The sequence below is a fragment of the Mus caroli genome, chromosome 15 (genome assembly GCF_900094665.2).
Source record: "Mus caroli chromosome 15, CAROLI_EIJ_v1.1, whole genome shotgun sequence".
NCBI classification, from domain to species: Eukaryota; Metazoa; Chordata; class Mammalia; order Rodentia; family Muridae; genus Mus; species Mus caroli.
In genome coordinates, this window is record NC_034584.1 from 90,327,298 (window position 1) to 90,343,078 (window position 15,781).

The window sequence follows — 15,781 nt, forward strand, 5'->3', positions numbered from 1 at the left end:
AAGTGTTTATTAGCCAATCCAGTAGTTTGTAATGGAACAGGATTTGACTTGTGTTAGAAAAGGAAGAACCAGACAGTCTTGTAGCATATACACACATATATACATATATATATACACACACACACATACACACATGTATATATATATATATATACACACATATATATATACACGTGTGTGTATACATATATACACACATGCACATATACATACATACATGTATACACACACATGTTGAAAAATGAAGAAACAAGCTTTGAGTTTCATTGACCATCAAGGGCAACTTCTATAAGCCCGTGACATGCCCCAAGGCACAGGGTAACCTGGACTCCCTCCCAGACATTCCACCCACAGACCCAAGTGATGAAGGAAACCTGCAGCCTTGTAAGAGGAAGGTGCATCTAGCAAGAGGAGCTGGTCCCTGCCATCTACAGAATAACTTGATGCACACAAGCTAAGAGCACAGCTGCGGTACTCTCTCATCCACTGAAGAGCTCCCAGGACCACACGGTTCCCACAGGCTCTCACACAGGGTTTCCCTTCCCCTTCTGGGGACCCACCTCTCTGTAGATGATACTCAGTGTTCTCTAAGCCAATGGCAGAGGCAAGAACACTCCTGACATACCTCAAGAAATACTGATCAAGGAAGATTTGAATGAAGTGTTCCCGTCTTTCCCACCCCTGAACACAGCGGATTGAAAGTGACTCTGTTCTTCCACCTTTGGCGACACAACACAGCACCCTGCAGTCAACAACATGGAGTGTCCGGTAGTCCTGGCCTCAAACCATCCAATCTCTAAAGATTCTTTTTCATCCTTCTCCAAACACACCCCTTTTCCTTTGGCCTCAAACCCATGAACCCCCTGTGTCAGTCCCCTGAGTGCTGAGATTTCAAATATGAGCTGCCACATCTGGCCAGAGCTTCTTATCCAGAACTGGAAACCAACATAAAACAAAACCTGGGGCCACAGAGATTGAGAGCAATGGCTGCTATCCAAAGAGGACCAGGATTCATTCCCCAGAGGACACGGCAGCTCATAACCAGTCGTAGCTCCAGTCTCAGGGGTTCTGAGGCTCTCTTCTGGCTTTCCACAACGCACTGGACACACATGGTACACAGACATACAGGCAAACAAAGCACCCATACACATAACCTATTTTTTTTTTTAATTATCTTTTTCTATCAGGTCACTAAAAAGCAAACTGTAGATGTGAAAACTCCAAGACTATATGTTACACTAAAATCTAGCACAAAATTTAGCAGAATGCACCTGTCTGTTAAGATTTTAGAATGACTCCATGTTGTCTAATTGATTCTAACAAACCCAGGGTAGTTTAAAGTTAGAGATGCTTTAAGAACCAAAGACCGTGACACCCGGAAGAGGGAGCCAAGAGGAGTAAGGCAGAGAATGAATAAAGTGTGTGTGACTACTTATCGGAAGACTTGGGTCTCAAGCTAACAGCGACCCTCTTTGTCCAAACAGTTGAACATGTAATCAGGGTTTCCTGCAAAGACACAAAACCACCCAGAGATCACTGCAGCTTCCGCACTGCTAATCACTAGGGAAAAGCTGGCTGCTGATGGAGGCATTTTAGGTGGTAATTGGGTTGTCAAGGTCTTCTAAGCTCGTGTCATCCTTGCCAAGGGATCTACAGTGTAACTAGACATGGACAGGTGGAAGGGGTGGCTAGATGATGTACCTAGGACTCTGAAGAATCCTTGTGTTCATAACACTTCAGAAGATGTGGAGTGGGAAGCAAGATGTGAAGGCACAAGCCTGGGGTCCCAGCACTTGAGAGTAGGTAGCAGGAAGATCAGGAGTTCAAGGCCACTCTCAGCTATTTAGCATGTTCAGGGCTAGCCTACACTAAACGAGAACCTATCCCAAAACAAAAATAAAGAATGTCTTCCCCCTAAGATGTGGTACAGGAATATCCTAGGAGATTTTGTTTCTCTAGACAAGAAGTCTGTTTAGGAAACAGAATTCTAGACTCCTGGCTCAGAGCACAATCTCAAAGACTCTGCCTGACATCTCTCACCGCAGAAAGGAGACCTTTTTGCTCTGTGCCAACGTGGACATCCACATCTGCAATGGCTGATGGAGAACACGCTGGGTGGCTATCTGCTAGCTCCATTTCTTTCTTTCTCTCTTTTTTCTTTTTTTGAAGATTTATTTACTTATTTATTATAAATAACTACACTGTAACTGTCTTCAGACACTCCAGAAGAGGGCGTCAGATCTCATTACAGATGGTTGTGAGCCACCATGTGGTTGCTGGGATTTGAACTCAGGACCTTCGGAAGAACAGTCGGTGCTCTTAACCACTGAGCCATCTCTCCAGCCCTGCTAGCTCCATTTCTATAACTGGCTTCTGCATCTGGGTTTTCGTTTCACTTCTGGGCCTTCCTCAGTTCCTTCCCACTGCCCCACCCTCTGGCTTAACCTCTTCCCACCTTCCCACCTGTTGTTCATCTTGTGATTATCTGGGTCGTCTGCACAACAAACAGCCAACCTCAAGGGCTGTGTCCTGGGTCCAGCACAAAGAAAGACATGCTGTCACTTTGTCTAAAGGGCGCAAAGCATCGACGGGATTCTTAATTTTCTGAGTTGGACACCTTTTTTAAAAATACAACCCATTTTGAGATTAACTTTTCCGGCAGTCGTAACAACTTCTTCATTTTTTTTTGGTTTTGTTTTGTTGAGATTAGGCTAAGTTTACCCCGCTCTATCTTGTCTATCAAAGTGTAAAACTCCACACGTATGTGTGTTCCACTTGATCTCTCAAGGCTCGGAAATCCTCTTGAATTGCTAGTCCTCCCTACTCTATACTGTTCACCTCCTCTGCTCCCGTCTGCCGTATGCCTTCTTTTCTCCAGACCACTGGTGGGGAAACAGAGTCAGATCACCTGAAATGGCCACCCATTAGCCAACTACGCAAGCCCAAACCTGTAGGTCAGACAGGCCGGTCACCTGTTGTCTTGTGACTCCTGTCTACTCAGCAGGAGGCACCCTTCATTTCTACACGCAAGCCTGCCCTAAGGCAATAGTCAGCCCATCTCCCTTCTCTTGAGGAGATGGAGATCCTCTTTCCACCCAGCAGCCAGAAACCTCCTCCTGTCTTAGTGCTTCACTACGAGTCTTCATAGTAGACTACAGGTCAGGCAGCTGATGGTTTCATTCATCTATTCATGCTCAACTCCCACATACAAACTAGCTAAGAATCAGAGAACTCACAATTAGGGTCTTGTCTGCAAGTTGTGTGAGAGACTACACTGCTATCTTGGTAAAATCAAGACACAACTATCTGCCTCAGACAGTCCCGTGACCAGGCTGGTCACACTTACCTCAAGGGTTGACCTCGTCTTGTGACTGCGAAGGACAAAGCTGGAGCTTTGTCCAGCAGCAACTGTATGTAAATGTGCTGTTTATCCATTTATTCTAGGAGGCTGCTCGAGCCCTTCAGAAGCACAAAAAGAATATTCTCACATTTAGTCCTTGGGGGATACACCTGCCCTCCACAATCTTCTGAATGATCGTGTGTGTGTGTGTGTGTGTGTGTGTGTGCGTGTGTGCGCGTGTGCGTGCGTGTGCGTGCGCACGCGCATTCCTGCCTGTGTGTACATGTGAAGTCAGAGGACAACCATAGGGGTTGTCTCAGGGATCTATCTGTCCCCCCAGCAGAGCTGGGATTACAAGCTTGAACCACCACAACACTTTTTCAAAACACAAGAACAAAAACAAACAAACAAAAACAGGTCCTGGGAACTGAACTTGGATCCTCAGCTTGTGAGGCAAGTGCTTTACCAACTAAGCCATGTCCCTAGACACTTTAAACTATGTTTTAAGAGGTTTATTGTTATTACTATGCTTAATTATGTATATATCTGTACGTAGGTATGCGCATGTTAGTACTGGTGTTGGAGAGACCAGAGGTGTCAGATACTCTGGAGTTGGAATTACAGACAATTGTCACCTGCCTAATATGGGTCCTCAAGTCGAACTAGGGTTCTCTGGAAGAGCAGACTGTGCTCTGAACCCCTAAGCCATCTCTTCAGCATATGTTATTGTGTTGAATCTTACTGACAGTCCTATTGTTGTTTAGACTTCTACAGTGTGCAAAGATTGTATAGACAGGAGTTGGGGAGAGGGTTGGGTGAATAACCTGCTAATACCTAAGGCCTGGGAGTTCAGAATTCTAGAACCCACATGACTGCCAGGTGGGAATCCTTAGTACCTTAGTGCTCCAGGGGCAGAGATGGGATTTGGAAAACAACCTAGCTAGCCAGACTAGCTGAACCGGTGAGCCCTGTGTTCAAATGAGAGACCCTACCTTCATATAGAACTAGGAGAATGACTGCGGTAGACGACACCCAGTGTCTACACCTGCCATCTACATACATGCACAGACGTGTATGTGCACCCCTGACACACATACAAACACGAACACATTTTAAAAAGATTGTATAGATAACATATTAAACACGACTGTTCAAGTTGATGTGAATAAAACGGAAAGACGCAGCAACAGAAGGAACTAGAATATTTAAGGCAATTAAAGTCTTCTATCTCTATTAAAATATTCTATATCACAATCGTGGTGATGATGTCGCAAGTATAATTGGGTAGACTTGCTCTTTAAATTGGGGGATTTTATTGTAAGGTACTCCTGAGCCACCATCACCAACAAGTATGTCATGATTCTTTAAGGGAGGTGACAGTGGACTAGAAAGGTCTAATTATATGCCCAAGTGCCTGCAACACTCCCACCTCAGCAGCTGAGCCCTTGAAGAGAGGGAGATAAAACAGCAGCCACAGCTGTGAATCCAAAAGTAGCTCAGGTGGGGGGTAGCTGGGGCTGCCGCACAGCAGGAAGCTCGCACCTTTCTCTCTCTGAAGAACAGAGAGCTTGGCCCTGCCAGCCAGACTCTGCCATGAGATGAGAATTCTATGGGGGGGGGGTCCTGAGACACTGGTGCTGGTGGTCTGTGGGCCACACCTGCCACAGTGATCTGTGAAGCCGAGCCTAGCCTATGTCTCAGTGGTACCTGATTCTTACACTACCCATCTATACACCTGACGGGCTGTCTGTGTAATTAATAATAGTTAATAAACCATGTTACTGCTTACTAGTGAAAGCAAACTCTGGAGTGCTTCTCCTGAGCACTGTTCATATTTCACTCAGTGTTAGCATCCCTGTGCCCATTCACACGTCACTGAAGCCTAGAGTGGCTACAGAGTATGCCCAACACGGCAGAGCTAACGGGTTGGAGAACTAGGATCCGGACCAAGGAAAGCCACAGTTTTAAAAGGCTGCCTTGGGGGCAGGCAAGGGTCAGTTATACATACAGCAGCACCTTTCGTTTGTCTCCTTGTAGACAAGTCTAAATTCTTTCAGGAAAGAATTTATCTTGAACTAGCCCCAAGGTTGGTTGGCTATTTTTGTCTAGAAAGCAAAATACGTCTCACTGATGTCTGGATCTAATATATTACCCTACAAAGAAAGGGGCGTTTAAAAGAGACGGGCCTGCAAACATAGAACCTCTGCAGGAGGCCTGAGCCTGGCGGAGGAAGTTGTACCAGTTACAGAGCTGCTCTTTATATCCACTTCCTGTCTCCACTCCCCCCAGCCCCGCCCCCAGTAGGTTCGAGGGCTGTGGTTTTGTGAGGGACTTATGTAAATGTTGACACTGCCCTCCATCCGCCTCCACCCTACAAGGAGGACTGGCTTCTCTCTCTTTAAACCTAGATGTTTACCCATTTAAATCATGTCCCGCTACCCACTTCTGGCCTTGGAAGATGTAACTCTTGGTAAAAGGAAAAAGTCTTTGTAACAAGTGAAATGCTCGAGACTTGGGTTTCAATTCAAGTGCCCAGAGCCTGCTGGATGGGAAGCTCCATCTTCAAGTCTGCCCTTACTCCGTTTCCATGGGAACTCTGCTTGCCCAGAGATGAGAAGCAGACATGAAGTGCCCAACTGATATGGCCCCCAGCGCCCTCTCCAACCCTCCAAAGCTTAGTGTCACCTTAGAAAGGTTATTTAACCTCTGGGAATCTCAGTTTATTCATCTATAAAATGGAGATGACAAACAGGATCCTTGGAATTCCATAAAATCGTGCATAGTTTATGGCTTTTTTTTTTTTTTTTTTTTTTTTGAAAAGCAGATGTCAGGGATAGTGACCGTGAAGCTGTTCTCTTGGCCACTGCGCGCTGACCCCTTGATGGATGGTGATCTTTAACGATGTGCATCTAACAGAGCAAAGCAAAGCTAATTGGACTACTGGATCAGACTTCCTTTCTATTAAGTCAGCCAGTGCTCTGGAAGATGAAATTTAAGTTAGCTTTGCAAACTCCCATCTCTGAACGGTATTTAACCTGGGCTGCCGTGCGGATGTGTTCCGTTATCTACTGTGAGTCAGACTGAACAGAAAAGCGTTCTATGCACCGTGGAGCTGACTGACGGGGTGAAGACCAAAGATCCCATAGCTGTCTCTTGTAAACTAAGGACAAAACAGAGGCCATGGTACTGCCCTCTGCATACAACCTGTACCACCGACAACCAAGTATAAACAAGGTGAATTCTTGTGCATACGCATGGTGCACACAGGCATACACAAACACACATGCTCCCATTCTCTGAGACCAAAGGGACTGAATTCTGGGAACCCTTTATCAGAGGCTTAACCCAAGCTAAGCAAATAAGAGTTGAACTTTTGAAAACAAGATTCGGGCAGCCATCTCCTATGCTGGCCAGCCCTCTCTGTTTACCAAACAGGCCCTTGTTGTGAGCATTTCTCTGTTTCTGAAAAGCTTCTAAATCAAATGAATTTCAATAGAGGGCAATGGCTCTAGCCCTGTTCTTTCTACATGAATTCACAAGGTTGGCAAGCTCCAATGTGTGACTTCTCCCTTCAAGTGTCATTATTCCCAAACAAGGGCCTCTGAGGCCAGCGGGTTTTGCTGCCAGAGAGAGCACATTTTTCTCTTCAGATCATTCCTAAGGAACGGCAACCAGAACTCCAAGAATTCTGAAAAACAAGTAACTGATTGACAAGAAGGGAGGTGAGCATGTGCCTACCCGTGGACCTCCTAGGACCATCTGGGAGAGCGAAGTCTCCATTTTGATACTACATGTTTGTCCTAGGAGTGCCCAGAACAGATGAGCTAGCAGTCACAAGAATCACTTTGATGTGTGTAGCACATAACACCATCCTCTGTTTAGAGCAAAATTATCACCTTGGCACACAGGGGCGGTGGGAGGTGTCATTCTATCACCCCGACCCCTTGAGAATATACCGGAAGAGATAATGACAGTTCAAGAACAGAAGGGTCAAGGGCTGTTGAAATGGCTCAGCAGTTAAGAGCACAGGCTGCTCTTCCAGAGGTCCTGAGTTCGATTCCTAGAAACCACATGGTGGCTCACAACCATCTGTAATGGGGTCCCATGCACTCTTCTGGTGTGCCTGAAGACAGGTACAGTGTACTCATAAACATTAAATAAATAGATCTTAAAAAGAACAGATGGCTCTTTGGAAAAATGTGCTGCAAACTCCAACTCGGTGGAATTGTGGGAAGAAGTACAGACGTTAGGGCGTGGTGTAAAAGCACGACACAAATGCCTTGGGGATGGGGAGATGGTTCAATTGGTAGTGTCCTTGCTGTGTGAGTCTCATCCCTGGCACCTGCATAAGACAAAGCCATGTGTGGGGTGGCTTGTGAGCCATCGCAGCACAGGGAATATAGTGGCAAGCAGATGCCAGATGCTCTGACTCACCCCTCAGCTTGTCTGGTGAGTTCCAGGCCACCAAAAGATCCTGTCGCAAAAACCTCTGCAGATGACACCTGGAACGTGACACTCAAGGTTGACCTCTGGCTTCCTAATACACACAACACGTGTGCACCCATACATACATGTGCACTCATGCACACACAAACGTGTCTTGGTAGAGAGGAATAGTTGGGGATAACATGTTCTTAAAATGACTGATGTGGATCAAATTCTAGAATGTATTAACAGAGGAGTTAGGTGAAGTGTTGCTCAGTCTGTCACTCAAATATTCTGGCCAATATACACAGATGTGCACAGGTTGTCCCCACAGACCTTCCAGCCAATATTCACTGTTTCCCTACAACAGTGTCACATACCAATGTCACATACGTATGAATTACTAGTTTTCTGTACAGTTCCTTCCGTCCATGTGACTCTTCTAAACGATAGAATAATATTCGTGGACCTGCCACGGCTTTGCAGCCCATTTTCTGGTTGTAGACTGGGTATTGTCTGGCTGTGCTATCGCATGGTGTTTAGCTCGGTACCAGATGATTAAAAGTTCAGTTACATCTTTGAAAGGGCTCTTTGGTAGTTCTTAAACTGAATTTGAGGGGAAGCCAGGCAAAGCCTGGGAAAGCGACAATGGTAGCTTTGAATGAGAAATGCCTCCTATAGCTTTGGGCATTTGAATACTGTCCCCAGCCTGGTGGTGCCATTTGGGGAGGTTTAGGTGGGACAGAGGAATGTCTCTGAGAGGGAGCTTTGAGAGAAAAGCCTCTTCCTCTTTCATGCCGTGGTGAAGGATGTGAGCTTTCCGTCCGCATGCAGCCACACTTCTGCATCACCAGGGCCTCTCAACACTCCAACCTCAAGACCAAATAAAACCTTTCAGTCATGTTGGTTTTTCTTTATCACAGCAACAGAGAAGCAACTCATACCGCCGTATGCCGCTCAGAGGGGTTTATTGTTCTGCCACAGACTTCAGGCACGGAGTTCGGCCGCTGCTGCTCCAGACGTAAGTCTCAGCTCTGCCGTCTGCACAGTCTGACCCCGCAAAGCCCATTCCCTTGTTTTTGGTGGAGGAGCGTATTCTTAAAGGAACCTCGGAACGATCATTCAAGGAGTGCTGACGATCGATTTCATCGCCCGAAAGCTGAACTACACACCAGGAAGGGAACAGTAACCGACCGACATCTATTGTCAAGGCTGTGCTTTCTCTAATACATTAACAACAGGTCTGGTTCCCGAGGGTGACAACAGTGAAGTCCCGTGTTTTCGGATTACACAAGTCGGGATGGAACCCTGGTCCCCTAGATTCTAGCTCAGTTACTAAGCCTCAGTTAAGTTTTCGAGACTAGTTCTTGGGGGTTAAGTGGGACTAATACTTAGCCTGCAGTGTTGGTGGTGGGGACTTCAACGGGAAAATGTGGTTTGTATATTTATCTAGGTTACTGTGCAGTAAATGGCAATAAGGATTTAGTGACTTTTAACCTAGTACTCTATCCACACAGTGCTGACTAGAGTTCTTTCTCTGCCAGGTGCTACTGACAGTGACTGCACCGTTCCTCACCCACGCAGACAGATACACACACGTGCACTCGCATCGCACACTCAATCACCTCTCATAGCAGCCCCGGAGTCCTAGGGGCCGGTACCAATCACCACACCTCCTCCTACGTAGCACTTCGAACCATGTGCTTTTAGACACTTTCCCTGCCACTTTGAACCATGTGCTATTAGACGCCTTCCCTATTTTGCTTCTACCGTCACTACCCAAGTAAGACAGGGACTCTTTATCTCACAGATCTGACACTATAGTCAACTAAGTTAAACCCGAACTATTACTTTTGCAGACGGCAATGCTGTTTCAAAATTAACGGCAGCAAAGGATGGCTTACAAACTCACTGTCCACGATGCGCTACTACTATCTTGGAGGTTATCAGGGGCCTGCGCTCTTCTTTCAAGATCTTCGGTCTAAAGGCTGGGCTAGGGAGATGTGTTGCAGAAGACAGAAATGCTGTGCAAAGCTGACAACCTAAGTTCAGTCCAAGAAGCCTGAGCAAAAAGCCAGATGAAAAAGCACACATCCGAAATCCTAGCATTCTACAGTGAAAGCCTGGGTTTCTCTTCGAAGCCCTGGTTGTCCTGGAACTCTCTGTGTAGACCAGGCTGGTTTGGAACTCCTGCCTCTGCCTCTCGAGCGCCGGGATTAAAGGTGTGCGCCACCACAACCAGCTCAGTAAATTTTTTAAAAAATTCAAAATGACTATAACTTTAAAAGTGATGCTGTTAAAATGATAGTAAAATGTGTTAAAACGTCATGGAAAAGGATAGTTTACTGTCTAACCGGAGTACACAAGTATTTCATTTATTTAGTACTGTGAAAATTATATATTCTAAAGAGACTCAATTCCTATAAAATTTTAACAAAAATATTTAGAAAATGTAAAAAATGAAAATGGACACCATTGTTCCATATCAGTACGGATTTGCATTGTATATAGGGGCTGTTTGTTGAGATGTGGTCCTGCTATATATATAAAACCCAAGATGGCCTCCAATTTGTAATCCTCCTGCCTCGGCATCCCTGAGGGATGGGATTATGGGCGCGTGCCACTGATACTGATGCTCTGCTCAATACTAACTTTTTAAATTGTATTTATTGACTTATTTCGTGTTGGGGTAGGTGCACACCCCACAGTGCACATGCACAAGGAGGTCAGAGGAAATCGGGCAGAGGGTGGTCCTCTCTAACCCTGGTGAGTCCTGGGGGTCAAGCTCAGGTCAGCAGGCTTGGGGGGCAAGGGCTTTCTTAACCTGCTTGGCTGCCTTGCCTGCCCTTCTCTAAGTTTTGCTACAATGAAGATGGGGGAATGCTTATTTAAAAAAAGGACCCCAAATTCAGTAAAATACAAAAGGTAATGATTTCTTCTGAGAGGGCAGAACTCCTTTGAGTTTTATTGAGTTAGGTACGGCACATGGTAAAGGCAGCCATTATGCTAGTCCAAAAACGGAACCCGAAACATATCCAAGAAAAAGAAAGCACACCAAGAAGTTTCCAGACCCAGTGAAGAGCTCCACGCCCAGCCCCAGGGCGACAGGAAGGAGCCTTCCCAGCTGAGGCTCTATGGAAGCCGGGCAGCCTGGGAGGCCCCTTCCCTGCTGGCCAGTGAGCTGGATCAAGGCCCCGGAGCAGCTGATACCCAAGGCTGCCAACTGCTGGCTGGTTCCGAGCAGCTGCAGGGGCAGCTGGCCTTTACACAAGTCAGTGCTTCCTTGTTCCTGAAGCTACAAAGTTTCATGTTCTGTGAGGGACTTCTGAGTCTTTATACTCCAGTCCTCCTGAGCCTCCGCCTCGGGAGTTAGATGTGCCTCCTTAGCTCTTTGAGTATATGTATCATATCGAATAAAATGATTTCTCATGGCTTCATCCGGGGAACCCGATCCCTTCAACACTAAGCACCGTTTACCCAATCCTTAGCTTTGTTCAGAAATTAAAAGGCAACTGGCTACATCAAGTATCCCTAAACCAGCATAATTAAATCATTGATCTTTCTAGGAATGGTAGATTGGATACAAGGATTTACTCCAGCTCCCCGGTGGAGTCACCGACAGGACTTTGCTCTACTGTATTAATTTACTTACTAATAAATTGTGCTCACACACACACACAAAACAGGTCCATTCTGGAGGGAGAAGAGACATAGATAGCTGGAGGAACCTGAAGAGAAAGACACGATCAATCTAGTTCACACCAGAATCCCCCAGAGGTGCTGCCAATATTCCAAGAAGCCAGAGGAAATGGGAGGGTGGGCTAAAAATATGCTGAGTGTGTTTAATTTCCTTGAAGAAGCTGCTAGACCCCCCCCCCCACACCATATACACCATAAATACAAGCAGCTGTTCCTCTCCTGTTTTGGCAAAAATCTGAAGACATGGGTCAACATACAGTATAGGCCGAGCCAGGCATGGTAGCACATATCTGTAACCTTAGCACTTAGGAAACTGAGGCAGGATGACTGCAAGTTGGAGGCCAGCCTGGGATATATATATCTATCTCTATCTATCTATCTATCTATCTATCTATCTATCTATCTATCTATCTATTTATCTATCTATCCATCTACCTATCTACCTATCTACACACACACATAGTGAGAGCCTTTCTTAAAACAGAAACAGTCTGAAGGTAGGAAATACTGGCATGGCTTGTAATGAAAACGAACATTCAGGAACACAAGCCCCTGGGACACTCTCCCCTCTCCCTTTCCCTTCACTTGGTCTTACAAAGAAGGCAGCCATGCCCTGCAGGAAGGAGAACCTTTACAGCCAAAGAGGCACATTCTACAGAACTGGTGGTTCCTGGCGCGAAGGGCTTCTGCAAGTATCTCAGGGGTCACACTATCTACAGGCCTGATGCAGACTGTTGGGCCCCACTTGGCCTCATTTTCCCCTTCTAGACCAGAGCTGAACCGGAAGCACTACCTTACACTGTTTAAGTGCGAAATGAAAGGGCACACCCTGAACAGAGGTCAACTGGGAGCACAGGGGTAAGACAGCAAACAGACGGCAGGGAAATCCATGAGACAGATGGCCCAGTTCGTCCAGCAAATGAATCCCATGGGGAAACTGGAGAGAAGTGGGGAACCTATACAGATTAAAAGAGACTTAAGGTGTAGTGGTCATTTGCATCCGGTGGACCATATGGGAATAACCCAACTGCTTCTATCTGTTCATGGTGGTGTATGCCTGCAATCCCAGCATCAGAGGGGCAGAGACAGGGTGAGGGCTTCTTAGTGAGACACCGCCTCAAAAATATAAAAATGCAATTCAGAGCCATTCGAATGTTAGTTGGGTATTTGACAGTAAGGAACCTTAACATTTAGCTATGACGTTAGAGTGCTTGCATTTTAGAGTCAGTCAGAAGTGTCTGTGAATAAAGCGGTGCGATGGCTTGATTTTCGAGGCAATCCGGGAGTGGAGTTGGTCAAGCAAGTCTAGTTGTGGAAGGAAGGGAACATGAAACGTTTATTCCCCTCGATGTCTGAAAGTTTCCATAATTGCTCAAAACTAGTGTTAGACGCCTCAAGGAACACCCTAAGACGGTGACCCAGAGCTAAGTGATACTGCAAGCTTAGAGAGCTCCCAGAGGTCAGATAACGAGCACAGAGCACAGGACAGACAGCCAGGAAGGATAGTGAGAGACACACACACTCACACACTCATGCACACAGTCACTCACACACCACTCATACGCACACTCTCACTCACGTTACTCTTACACACTCACACACCACACTCATACCACATACAATACACACACACTCAGACACTCACATACACACACACACCCACACACATACTCTCTCACACACACACTACTCACACACACACACACACCACTCACACACACACTAAGACACTAACTCACATACACATACAATCACACAGATATACTCACACATACACAACACATTCACACACGCTCACTCACACAATACTCACATACACACAAACACACACACACACACACACGTACATACACCGAGATACATTAATACGTAATAACATAAGAAAATGTTCCCAAATGGAAGGCCATGGATTTCAAAATGATAAAGATGAGCAGGTATGGTGGCGAATATCTTTAATCCTAGCACTCAAGAGGCAGCAGCAATCAGATCTCTGTGAGTTCAAGGCCAGCCTGGTCTCTATATTGAGTCAAGACAGCCCAGGCTATGTAGTCCCGGTCCCAAAATAAAACCGAATAAAAAAATGAAAAGGATACCTCAAGGGCCTAGCAGGACTGAACGCACTTCAAGGCACTACTGTGAACCTGCAGGACGGTGGGAACGAAGACACGGTACGTGCCCAGGAAAACTCAAACCTGAACCAAACCATGCAGAAAAGATCCAGGGTGAGAAGAACCCAGGTCCTCACCACAGCAAGCCCTTCAAGCCTCTGAGGGCAAACTGTTGCTGATACAGAGAGCCACGCTACACAAACTGCCAATCAAACCTACAGGAAGGGCAGAAGCATCCTCAGACAGGACCGTCTCAGGAAAAACAGCAAGGAAAGACCAGGAAATAGAATACTGAGCACCAGAGACTGAGCAGGGAAGAGAATTCCCAGGAATACTGAAGACCCTCCCAAGCCAGGAGTCTCTCCATGGATCGGCTCCTCTAACTCTCAATCAGAGAACTGGCAACAGAACCTTCCCCTGTGGCTGTGGGAGTGCAGAGACTCCATACACAGAGCAAGAGGTACAGAAGCTGTGTGGTCAGGGAGCTGATGCATAACATGGTGTCCACACATAACCTGATCCATTAAGGTCGACTTAAAACAAAACAAAACAAAACCACAGAGGCAGTGAGATGGTTCACTGAGTAAAGGCGTTTGCTTCACAAAACCCGATGACCCGAGTCATATCCTCAGACCATGTGAAGGCGGAGAAACAAGCGACCTGTGACCTCCACAATCGCACACACAACACTAATTATTCTTTTAATAAAATATATCGACATTATTTATATATTTAATGTATAATACAAGTTATATCTATATTGTTGTATTTTAATTTAGAAAATGAAAAAGAAAGCCGGGTGGTGGGTGGCACACCCCTTTAATCTGAGCACTCGGGAGGCAGAGGCAGGTGATCTCTGTGAGTTCAAGGCCAGCCTGGTACAGAAGGAGTTCCAGAACAACCTGGACTATATTTTTAAAAAAAAATCCTGTATCTCAAAAAAATCAAAAGAGAGGCAGGGGAGAAAGAAAGGGAGATTGATGAAATACACATTTCTGAATAAAGAGACGGCTAGTATTGTAACAGTGCTGGAAAAAGTCACAGGGCTTTAGGGATTAGCAGGGCTCTGACACATTCCTAAAGAAGTTTCCTTGTCCAGAAAAGAAAACCAAATCTCAAAGCGGCCACGTCGGCTGCCTAAGGTAGCACCGATGTTTGAAAGAGGAGCTGGGAGCTAACACGCGGATGCCTCCTTTGACATACAATGAAACTCAAAAGTGTAACTACCTCTGCATGTCTGCAGTATCTTCAGAGGTTCACAGTTTCGTGCAGATAAAAACAAAAACAAAAACACACCAGAAAAATATATTGTCCAATTTTATTCCTAAACCCGGCACCTAGTTCATACTCTGTATTACATATATACCTGAATAGTATTTGTGAGTGAGTGTGCGTGTGTGAGTGTGTGTTGATTAGCCAGTTTTGTCACTACCTCAAATAAAACAAAGCTCCCACTGAGAGGACCAGAGGAGCATGGAGCAGGCCAATGAGGTGGCCAGAGGTGGGCGGGATCTCCCAGACGCCCGAGAGTGAGTGTGAAAGTCAGGGCTTGTGAAGATTTTCCATAAAGTCCATTTTAACCAAATACCAACTGAAAATATTTGTCATGCTCCGCCTAACTGTCTGAGATGAACTTATGCAAACAGAAAGCCGGCGTTTTCTACTGACTCTGAGGAAAGGTGTAGCTAACTGCTTGTCTCCAAAACAAACAGTTCCTTGGTACAGCTTGGATAGTTACAACCCAGTGGCAATGGCTTCTGCACACAGTACGTGCCCCTAAGCAGCTCAAATACCAGAGCGATAAGAAGCTGGGTTAAATGTGTTTCATAGTTTTGACCCCGTGGTTGAGACTCGGAGTCTGGAAATGACAATTACAAAAAAGCTAAAGCTAATTACAAATGTTTCATTCCTTACACACGCACGCACGTTTCAGCACCTTGATGAATAAGCAAGAATTTCTTTCCTGTGGGCACTAAGTCTGTTACAGAGAGCCACTCAAGCAAAGTATGTATTGGTTACTTAACCAAATTAATAAATTAGCAAATAAATAAAAACTGTTTAGAAACATCATTTTCCCCTCTGTGTGATAAAGGAAGTGAATGAAAGGAGGCTATGACCGATCCTAGGTGTGGCTGGAGAGGAGGTTTTTATTGTAGCTATAAGAGAGGGTTCAGACTGAGAGAGGGGCGGAGGAGAGAGAGAGAGAGAG

The 15,781-nt window shown here is 45.8% G+C and overlaps 1 protein-coding gene across 3 annotated transcripts in view; it reads right to left on the bottom strand.

Annotated features, from left to right (window-relative positions):
* The window catches only part of Slc38a1 (solute carrier family 38 member 1), a 71,818-nt gene that overhangs the window by 19,812 nt on the left and 36,225 nt on the right, over positions 1-15,781 (bottom strand). The gene's annotated exons all lie outside the window — the stretch shown is intronic.